The sequence below is a fragment of the Malania oleifera genome, chromosome 7 (assembly GCF_029873635.1).
Source record: "Malania oleifera isolate guangnan ecotype guangnan chromosome 7, ASM2987363v1, whole genome shotgun sequence".
Lineage (NCBI taxonomy): Eukaryota > Viridiplantae > Streptophyta > Magnoliopsida > Santalales > Ximeniaceae > Malania > Malania oleifera.
The window spans coordinates 75,918,879-75,930,784 of NC_080423.1; positions in this window are offsets into that span (position 1 = coordinate 75,918,879).

Sequence of the window (11,906 nt, forward strand, 5' to 3'; positions counted from 1 at the left end):
CGGCGCCATAAGATCACACAGCTTGAACCCATCTTTCTTATACACTAGAAACATGTATCGTCCAAACATTGCACCAAAATTAGGACTCACCTCACTAGAAATGTGCATAGTAGGACCTGTAAACTCTCTTTAATAAGAGAAGTTTACCACATAGCCTATCCAAAACTCTGATGTAACTCTCCCATCTAGCGATACCCTTGGCGATCGGTTAATCGAAAGACACACTATAATCGCTGACTTTACTAAGAAGTTTCTTGCAAGCTTTGCATAAAACCTGCCATGCTCACAAAACTCCTTAAACACCAGCATACTCAGCTCCAATGTCTGACCTGAGGAACTTTCTACCGGTCCAGTATTCCACCTCAATCACAAGTTAAACCTGGCAAGCATCTCCAACTTATGCCCCATGAAGTACCCCCAGACCTTTCTTGATAAACTCACGAAGTACTCATGTCTAACCTATGATGCTACCCTCATCGGTCCTCAAACATCCATAATGTAACACCCCGACCCCCTAAGTGGGCCTGGAGTGCTACTAATCACTTCGTTTACCTAATAATACACATTCTAATATCATTTATGCCGTGAAAAACATAACTAAAATCTTTCAACAAATACAACACCAGACTTTTCTACATCTATCTACGTTCTAACATACATCATACATCCACCTGTATTAACATAAATACATATCTCCAAAACATAATCCCCAAATTTCAGTATGTTTCACAACCATCTATCACTCAGAAGACTTAAACATAATACATAAAATATTTACATTCCCAAAAACATCAAAATTATACCCTTTTCCTCAAAGGTGCAATAATAGCTCGAGCTCTCTAAGCTCGATCTCGTGGAGGTCCTCCAAAAGATTAGTTCATATTCGGGTGAGACACATCTCAGTAAGGGAACAAACGATATATTAAAATAGTGTGTGACTAACATGAGATTATACAACACATAATATTCAACATTTGAAAATCGTTGACATAATTTCTGAAATCATTTTTCTAATCCTATTCAAACACTTGCAAGATAATTCACCCACGAGATTACCAAAGGATAGGGGTGATTACCGGCCCAGATAAGTAGCACCCCTCTGCTATGATATTTAGGCAACACAAAGGTCACAGTTAAAGCATACCAAGGCACTCACCTTACTCAGTAAGCCCTCAAGATAAATTGATCTCGTACTCACACAATTTAAACAATAGCTTATAGGCAAAGGCCCTAAGGATAGGGAAATCCACCCGCCCATACAAGTAGGTTCCCTCTGCCCTAGTACGTTATGCAGCTACTGCCACATCTAAAGCCACTAGTGCACTCGCTTTTCTTAGAAAGCCCTCAGGCGAAGAGTTCGCCTCGCCCAAATGTAACATGTTTTATATACATAGATACTTCTAATAATATAATACATTATTCTTTCTGTCATTATTCATTCATACACATCTGTTCATGTTCTCAGCTTTGACATTTCGTAGCGTCTCACTTTATATGACTTTTTCCCATTTTGCATTGTTCACACATCACATTTCATTTCCATTTCGTTCATTTTCCATTTCATTTTCATTTCATACTCATTTTTATTTTAATTCATAAATACTCGACATCTTTTCAGCAGTGGTTGGTTAGCTTTGGCATCCTTTCAGCTGTGGTCGGCATCTTTTCAGCTGTGGTTGGTTAGCTTCGGCATCCTTTCAGTCGTGGTCAACATCTTTTCAGTCTGATTGGTTAGCTTCGGCATTCTTTCAGCCATGGTTGGCATCTTTTCAGCCGTGGTTGATATCTTTTCAGCCAAGGTCGGCATCTTTTCAACCGTGATTGGCTAGCTTTGGCATCCTTTCAACCGTGGTCGGCATCTTTTTAGCCATGGTTGTTTCCATGATTGTATTAACACTAACATGCAGCATATTTTATATATCATTTTCATACTCATTTCATTTTCTGTATATCCTGCATCTCGTATATATAACATAATTCCACACAAAATTCTATTTTACTCATGCCACACAATTTAGTAGTAAAATTCATACACATATATTTCTTATAAAATAAACTAACCTACATTTAACATTTATATTCTAAAAATATACCTTTCATTTCTTACATAATTATCCTGAAAATATTTCTCTCTTTCATCAGTTCATTTTCACATATACGTATCTAGTAAGCAGCCCTAAACTCGGAAAAACATAATTTAAATGATTAGAATTTAAACTCATATTGAAACATATACACGTATATTAATACAATTGATTTTCCATTAAATTCATAAAAATTATGGTTAAATATATATTTTTCCCCTTACCTGATTTCTTACACTACGCCAACAGGGACCTCAAAAAGATGTCCGCAACACTCACCCGGACCCTGAAATTAAATTCCTAGTTTCATTAAATTTAACCTAAATAAAATGCTACTTAAATATTTTCTAGGGTTATAATTTTCAAATTAACAGTTATACCCGAAAATATAATCAATTTGTCAAATTTCCCAAATCTCACTCCCGCTTTGGAGTGGGGCCTAGAAAACCCTAATTGGAAGTTTACCAACATTAAAATGATGACAATCGCGACTAGGATCACGTGGTGGTACCTGATCCTCGATTTAACAGCATATTTAAAGAGAAATTGGAAAAATGAAAAAAAAATTACCTTTCCCCAATAGCAGTGCCTAAGCCGTTCCCACGACAAATCTACTCCAATAGAAATGTGGGCAGCGGAATTAGGAATCTAACGGCACCTTCTGTTTCCCAATCCATCGCAAATCCGTTGAGAAATTAAGAAAGAGAGAGAGAGAGAGATGGAGAAAGAGAGGCGCGACGCGCATAGCAGGAGAGCAGAGTGGGGGGGGGGGGCGTGAACCTTCTGTTCTTAAAAAAAATTAACTTCTTCTTCTTCTTCTTCAGTTACTTTATATATATATATATATATATATATATATATATATATATCTATAAATTTAACTTATAGATATTATATGTATATTATAATAACTTACCTATATATATATATATATATATATATATATATATATTGAAATTAGGAATAGCTTCCCAAGAAGGGGGGTGAATTGGCTTTTAAAACTTTCTTTTTTCTTCTTTTAAGAATCCTTAACTTCTTTAAACATTTAACCAATTCTTTAACTTGTTTGTTTAATTTCACCAACCACACAACAACTTAATCTCTTTAATCAATCACACAGCTAATAAAACATGCAAACAATAAATCACAATCTCCAAACCAACACAACCACAATTTATTTATCAAATATAAGTTCACTGCAGCATTATTAGATTTGAAATCATTCAAGATTTAGAACTCTTGGAATACAAACACTATCCAATCAATCTCAATCTTTATACCATTCAATCACAATATATTTTTTGTTGTTAGCCCTCGATATGAAATTGTAAGCTCTATAGTTGAATTATAATTTATACTTCGCTGATATAGATTTGCTTCTTCAATATGTTTTTCGACAACACATTCACACTCTTCCCAAATACTTAGAATTCAAATAAACTTTCTGTTAATCTATCTTTGGGTGTTTAACCAAGTAACGTACTCCCGTATGGTTTCCGCAAAGAATGGTTCAATCAACGTACTCCCTTTCGGTTTCCGCAACCCATATCAAAATCAAACTTAAAGTTTACTTGATTTCCAAATATACGTAGTTTATATGATTTTCAAATTTAAACCATCCACGCAATTTAAATATGCACTGAAAATAAAGAATAGGGAAAGAGAGAGTGAGACGAAGATTTTTACGAGGTTCGGCTTCAACACAGCCTACATCCTCGCCTTTGGCAAAACCACCAAGGATTCACTAAACCTGTTCCGTTGACGGGTGGAACAAACCTTTACAACCCTCCTTGGTTAAGGCTAGAGCCCACCTTCTCCAAACGATATTCTCTCGTTCGATCACTCCTTACATAGGCTAGAGCCCGCCTCTCTAAGCAATATTCCCTTGCTTAGCCAACAATCCAAACACCTTGGAATGTCAATGAACTACAAGAAATATAAGATAAAATTTGCGTACAAGTATACTCTCTCAAAGAACAAGTTAATACAATTTCAGTACTATATACTTCAATGTAAAATATCAATAGGAAATAGAATGAAGCTCAAATGTAGAATTCACCAATATCCTTCTTAGATGAGGGTTAACAGAAGAAATTCAGAGGTGGAAGGATTAACACTTTAGAATATCTCAGCAAAATAATTTTTTAATGAGTGAGCAAGAGAACTTTGGAAAAATAAGAGTGCTTTCAGCTTCTCAAAACAGATTTTTCAATTCTTTGGTGTATTTTGATTTGCAAAACCATGTATTTATAAGCTTTCAAACTTGTTTCCATGTTGCATAAGTTTCCTTAGAGAGTTTCCCAAATTTTTAGAAAGTTTGGAGCTCAAACAGCTATATTTTAAAATATTAGAATTTTAAAAAAATTTGCCCGTTGAACAGTGTTCAGACGTCTGAAGTTCCTGAAACCTCTTTAAAACAGAACTAAATACAGGGTTAGATGTCTGAAGTCTGGGTTTAGACGTCTGAAGTTTGGGTTCAAATGTCTGAAATCGCAAGTTCAGACGTCTAAACTGCTAATGCAACTTTCTGTCTTGTTCCATTAATTCTTCAGACGTCTGCACATAATCTTCAGACGTCTGAAGTAATTATTCAGATGTCTGAACTTAAAGTTCAGAGGTCTGAAGTCTCTACTTCAGTCATCTAAACTGAAAAAGTTCAGTCATCTAAGCTATTAAAAATCCTGTTTTATAAATATCTTTCTTTTAAAAACTAATTTGCTCTCTTATTATCTTTATAAAAATTAATTCAATACTCTTAAATAGGTCCTTAAATATTTATAAAGTCTTGAAAAAGCTTTAAAACATATTTCAAATGATATTTTGGCTTTTGAAATACTTACAAATATGTTTCCTAAGCCATCATGCTTGAGTTATCATTGCTCTTGAGATTCTTTGAATAATTTGCTTGAGCTTCAAATATGTTAGACTCTCTTTGGATCATTGAAAAATTGTCTTCATACTTGACTTATACTTGATCTTCTCTTACACCATACTTGAGCTATATTTGAAGTTTGCTTTGAACCACAGTTGATGCATATTTCCTGAAACACCAAAACTCAACCTTTTCAAGTTAAATCATCCTTTGTTTGTTATCACCAAAACCAATTGAAAGACCTTGTTAGATCAACAATCTCCCCCTTTTTGATAATGACAAACAAGGAGTAAAGATCAAAAATTTATGTAAAATGAATTACTCCCCCTTACTATGAACATTAACAAGCAAGCCATATATATAAAAAAAACTCCCCCTTGCTATAAGCCATAGAAAATTTTAAGTTCATATAGTTCATATATCCATGTAGTTCCTATATAACCAAGAACCAAGTTCTCATGTGAATTCACATATATTCAAAATCAAGTTCACACATGGATCATCAAGATCAAATTCACATATATGTTGCAGTTCATTCATATATAGCATTTATTTATTTAGCCTGAAAGTATCATTTTTCAAGTTCACATGTTCTTTGTTCTTTTACTTTATCTTTACTAAGCACAAATACTCTTTCTCCCCCTTTTTCATTAATCAAAAAGAGTAAGACAATTATAAAGAACCATCAAAAGTATTCTCCAAAGAGATTATATATATATATGGTCCATACACCAAAAAGTTACATTTTAGCAAGAGTACAGATAATTTGAGATACATAAGGTGTGATTATTTTAAACAAAAAGTTACATAGGAACCTAAACTAGAGAACATCTAGCTTTCCTGGTCTTCTTCTTCAAGGCCATCTCCTTTCTCTTCTTATGCTCCTCCTTCTTCTTGAGTCCCTTCTTCTTCAGTATTTTCTTCATCACCTTCATCTTCAGAATTTCCTTCTTTTTCTGCAGAAGCATCATCATCATCATCATCATCACCATCATCATCATCTCCACTCTGAGGAGCAGAGCTAATGTCCATGGGATCACTGCTCTTAGAGGATTTGGCATAATATTTTTCTATATGAGTGACCTGTTTGTCAAGTGATGTGACCTTTTCTTTGATATTTTGAAGACCAGTGCGTACTTCAGAAGAGAAACTAGAGAAATCTTGTTAAAAGGATAAGAACCAAGAAGGGGCTTCTGGAGATGAGCCAAGTTCTTGTGTGGAAGAAGATTGAGCAACTGTTGATACTGGAGTAGAGGCTGAGGTTAAGGCTGAAGCTAAAACTGCTGCAGATGCAGGTGGGGCATGTGTAGTCCTTGCAACTTTCAAATACCATCCGGGACGTCCCTTATCATATCCTATTTTCTTGAAAAAAATTTCATTAAAAAGATCATATCGGGTTCTTTTTATGAAAAACTCAGAAATATTGGTAATGTTAAGGTGAGTAAAGAGAAGAGTGAGAATTCCTCCATAAGGAAGAATAACTCGATTTGATTCTAGCTTGGTCCACATCCACCTAACAATTAAACTAGCCAAGTCTAGTTTTTTGCCTTTAAGCGAACACCAAAGAACAAAGCATTCGATATAAGAAAGATGATCAAAAGAGCCTTGTTTTGGTATAATATTGGTTCAAACTAGTTTATGGAGAATCCGACCTTTTAAATTAAGTTGCTTGTACAATGGAGGATGTGTAAAATAGACAGGTTCATTTGTCATGATTAATGGAAGAAAAGCTTCAGGAGTAAAACCTTGTTCAAGGATCCAAGATTGAGCAAACATAGGACAATTAAACTCTCCTGGAGTAAGATAATATTTCAGAATTCAGTAGTATTTTCTTTCCTTTAACTTCTGAAGAGAAAATTCCATCCTCATATTGCATATTTGCATAGAAAATTTTCACTACATGAGGAAAACAACCCTTGGGTTGTTGAGTGATAAAATCAAACCATCCAATATCACAAAACAATGTAAGGATATCTGGAAATTCAGTGACAAAGAATGATACATCCAAGACTTTACCTAAGATTAGTTCTACAGAGCTCAAAGAATTTTGATAACGGAATTGAGCTCGAGGAGCAACTAACCATTTATCAATATTTTGGGTTTCCCTCCCTGATGAAGGACCTTTGTTTGCAGTCTACTTGATTCGAGGCATGAAGACACAAAGTTTCAGTAACCCTAAGTTTTGTGTGATGAATCTGAGTATGGTAGAAGTTTCAGAGTGAAGGGAAAGTGAGGGAAGATGAAGAGTTTGAAGTTCGGATGAATGAAGTAAGGAACTTCAGAAGTCTGAAGTTAGGGTTTAGTGCACTGTAAATATATAAATCCCGCAACTTCAGATGTCTGAAGTTAAGTACAAAAGTCTGAAGTTTTGAAAACCTGGAAGTTTAAAAGTTAGTATGAGTTCAGACATCTGAAGTTCTAGGTTCAGTCATTTGAACTCTTCTGCTACAGTGTTCAGACGTTTGGGGTGTGAACATCAGACATCTGAAGTACATATAAATTCTAAAATTTTACTTCTAATATACTTCTCTACTGTGGATTAACCCAAGTTCCCTCCTAATATGTATAAATCTTTCTTCACTTAGAGGTTTTGTAAAAATATCAGCCCATTGAGCACTTGTATTTATAAATTCAAGAATTATATCCTCCTTTTGAACATGATCTCTCAAAAAATGATGTCTTATGTCTATATGCTTAGTTCTTGAGTGTGAAATTGGATTTTTAGATATATTTATGGCACTTGTATTATCACACTTTATCGGAATTGTTTTATATTCTAAATTAAAATCCTTTAATTGTTGTTTCATATATAGGATTTGTGCACAACAACTTCCCGTTGCCACATATTCAGCTTTGGCGGTTGATAAAGCTATAGAATTTTGTTTCTTTGAAAACCATGACACCAATGATTGTCCTAGAAAGTGACATGTGCCACTTGTACTTTTTCTATCAATCTTACAATCGGTATAATCAGCATCTGAATAACTTATCATATTAAAATCTGCATCCTTTGGATACCATAACCCTAAATCAAGTGATCCTACCAAGTACCTAAGAATTCTCTTGATGGCTGTTAAGTATAATTCTTTGGGAGCTGATTGAAATCTAGCACACATACATACGCTAAACATAATATCCGGTCTACTAGCAGTTAAATATAATAAGCTGCCAATAATTCCTCTATAGTGTGTGATGTCTACTTGCTTTCCTTTTTCATCTCTATCAAGACTTGTAGTTGTACTCATAGGAGTCCTATAGGTTTACTTTGTTCCATGTCAAACTTTTTGAGCATATCCTTGATGTACTTAGTTTAATTTATGAAAGTTTCATTTTTAGCTTGCTTTATTTATAGTCCTAGAAAATAATTTAACTCCCCCATCATACTCATCTCAAATTCTTTTTGCATACATGTGGCAAATTCTTTACATAGATCTTCATTTGTTGCTCCAAATATAATATCATCCACATATATTTGAACTATTAGCATATCTTTGTTTTTGGATTTAATGAATAAGGTACTATCAACTTTTCCTCTTGTAAATTCATTTTTAAGTAAAAAATTACTTAACCTCTCATACCAAGCTCTTGGAGCTTGTTTTAAACCATAAAGAGCTTTTGTCAATTTGAATATATGGTTTAGATTTTTAAAATTTTCAAAATCTGGAGGTTGTTTAACATACACTTCTTCATTTATATATCCATTTAAAAATGAACTCTTTACATCCATTTGATATAACTTAAAATCCTTATGGGCAGCATAGGCTAAAAGCATCCTAATAGCCTCCATCCTTGCCATTTCATATGTGAGAAAAGAACCTATAAGCTCGTCTAAAGATGTGTTTTTCAGATTTCTACCTTCTGTGATAGTAGTAACCTTTGATTCCCACATGGAGGGAAGGCCTCTTAGAATTTTTCTTATCATCTCATAAGTAGTGTAAGTTGTTCCTAATGCATTTAGGGAATTGATTATGTGAGTGAAACTAGTCAACATATTTGTAATTGATTCATCCAGGTTCATCTTAAAGGCTTCATACTCGCTTGTGAGCATATCACCCTATTATCCCTAACATCCGTTGTTCCTTCATAAGTAACTTCTAACTTATCCCATATTTCCTTAGCTGATTTACAAGCCATTACTCGATTAAATTCATTAGCATCCAAGGCACAATATAAAGCATTTATAGCACTTGAATTTATTTGGAGCATTTTATAATCTTGATCAGTCATATCTTTCTTCTCTTTTAGGATTTGTTTTCCATCTACTATCTTAGTGGGAATTTGATCTCCATCTATAACAACTTCTCATACTTTCCAATTCATCGTTTGGAGATAGATTTGCATTCTCTTTTTCCAAAACGTGTAGTTCAAACCACAAAAGATATGAGGCATAGTTGAAGATTGTCCCTCTCCAAAGGGAGCTACGCCTAAACGGCAGCGCAGAGCCCCGCACTAAGGGTCGGGTGGACATGAGGGCCTACACCAATTCTAAGCAAGGGTGCCAATGGGCTGGCACGCCAAGCATTGTCGAGCTGGGGCCCACTACTACGATCCCTCACAACAGGGTTGACTTTTGACTTCTCATAAAGCCAACATACATACATATATATATATATATATATATATATCTTATTTCAATTAATTTTTTTCCTTTTTTTTTTCTTCTTATTATTTCTCTTTATTTATTTATTTAATTCATCAAATTAATAATATTTAACTAATTAATTGATTAATAATTTTAATTAACTAATTAATTTTATTTATTATTTTCCCTAACTATTTTAATTATTTTAATTTTTTTGGTCTTTACATTCTTCCCTCCTTAAGAAATTTCGCCCTCGAAATTTTTTTACCTAATCATCCCTTCATATTACTTAAATTTGTTTGCTAACTACCATCATAAGAACTCAACATACATATCATCATATTAATCATTCAATCATTCATCATTAAATTAAATCATCACTATCTTAAATATATCTCATACCTACTTCTCTGATGGCATCCTCCTCAACTCGAAGTGTGTACAATCGGGGTGGAGCATCTCTTCCAAGTAGTACCTGTTGTTTTCTCCGATCCTGATTCTGTTCAGGCACAACAAGTAACAGTTCCCGACAATTCTTCTTAACATGCCCTAGTTTACCACACCTGAAATAGATAAGAGTCTGAAACTTGCATTCTCCCTTTTGCCTCTTGTTACATGTCTGACATACGGGGTAAGACTGATTACCCTGATAATCGGGACCCACTGCATCTTTTCCTTTCTTTGCTGACTCTTGACTGACCTCAGCATCGAAACTAGGTGGTACAGGCCTCTTCCTTTGCTCTGCAGGCTCTGTACTGCCCTGGATGCTCTTTTCTAGCACTGAAACCTTATCAACTAAATTTGAAAAATTCTATACCTGAAACCCCACCACTAGCTCATAAATTCTGCGCCTCAGGCTTTTTTCAAAATTTTTGGCCTTCCTTACTTCATTCGGGATCAGAAATGGAGCAAAACGCGACAATTCAACAAACTTGGTCACATATTCGCCGACTGTCATACTCCCCTGTGTCAGATTATTAAATTCTTCAATATTTTCCTCTTTGACAGATGAAAGAAATACCTGTCAAAGAACCGCTCCTTGAATCTCTCCCAAGTATCCTTACCACCCTCTAATCCTCTAGCAGCTTCGCAAAAAGCCACCAGCGCTTCACCTCTCCAATCATCTTGAAAGCGACATATCAGACCTTCTGTTCGTCTGTGCAGTAAAGTACCTCTAATATCTCTTCTATCTGCTGAACCTAGTTCTCTACAATCACCGGATCAGGTCCCCCCTCAAAAGTAGGAGGGTTCAACTTCATAAATTCCTTGATGCTACCGCGCTTATCTGCAGGTGGACAGTTTTTTTCTTTAGGTTCCTTTTTCATCTCTGCCCTAACCTGGCGAAATATACCCTGCAGCACCTTGGAGGTATCAATTTCCTCTTCTTCACTAGAAGTCACTAAATCCTCTCTTCCTTCAGCCTCTACATTCTTATCTCCAGAATCCATCCTGAAAATAGGGCTGAGAAGAGATAAGAATCATAACTTCAAACAACATACTCATTAAATTAAATCCAATAAAAATCCAAAATCTCTATATAAGGACCAATCTCACGACTTGGAAACATCACCGTCGATGGATTTTTCGTGGTTTTCTAAAACCGTCGACTGAATTAGAAAATCACAGAAGTCTGCCAAGGGATTTCTGCCTCCAAGCTATAAGACAAAATCCTATACTTCCCTACACCATACCTACCTCTCAATACCTAACCTACTCATCTCCTATTCTCATCCTAACTTATTCCTATACTCTGGTATAAATCATCTCTAACCTAATATTCTAACATTTCCATATCCAGGCGATGTGAAATTAATCACACTTTCGACTGAACATTGCTCTGATACCATCTATAATGCCCCGACCCCCTAAGTGGGTCCGGAGTGCTACTAATCAATTCATTTACTTAATAATACACATTCTAATATCATTTATGTAGCGGAAAACATAACTAACATCTTTCAACAAATACAACACTAGAGTTTTCTACATCCATCTACGTTCTAACATACATCATACATCCACCTGTATTCACATAAATACATATCTCCAAAACATAATCCCTAAATTTCAGTATGTTTCACGACCATCTATCACTCAGAAGACTTAAACATAATACATAAAACATTTACATTTCCAAAAACATCAAAATTATACCCTTTTCCTCAAAGGTGCTATAACAGCTCGAGCTCTCTAAGCTCGATCTCGTGGAGGTCCTGAAAAAGATTTGTTCATATTTGGGTGAGACACATCTCAGTAAGGGAAGAAACAATATATTAAAACAGTGTGTGGCCAACATTAGATTATACAACACATAATATTTAACATTTGAAAATCATTGACATAATTTCTGAAATCATTTTTCCAATCC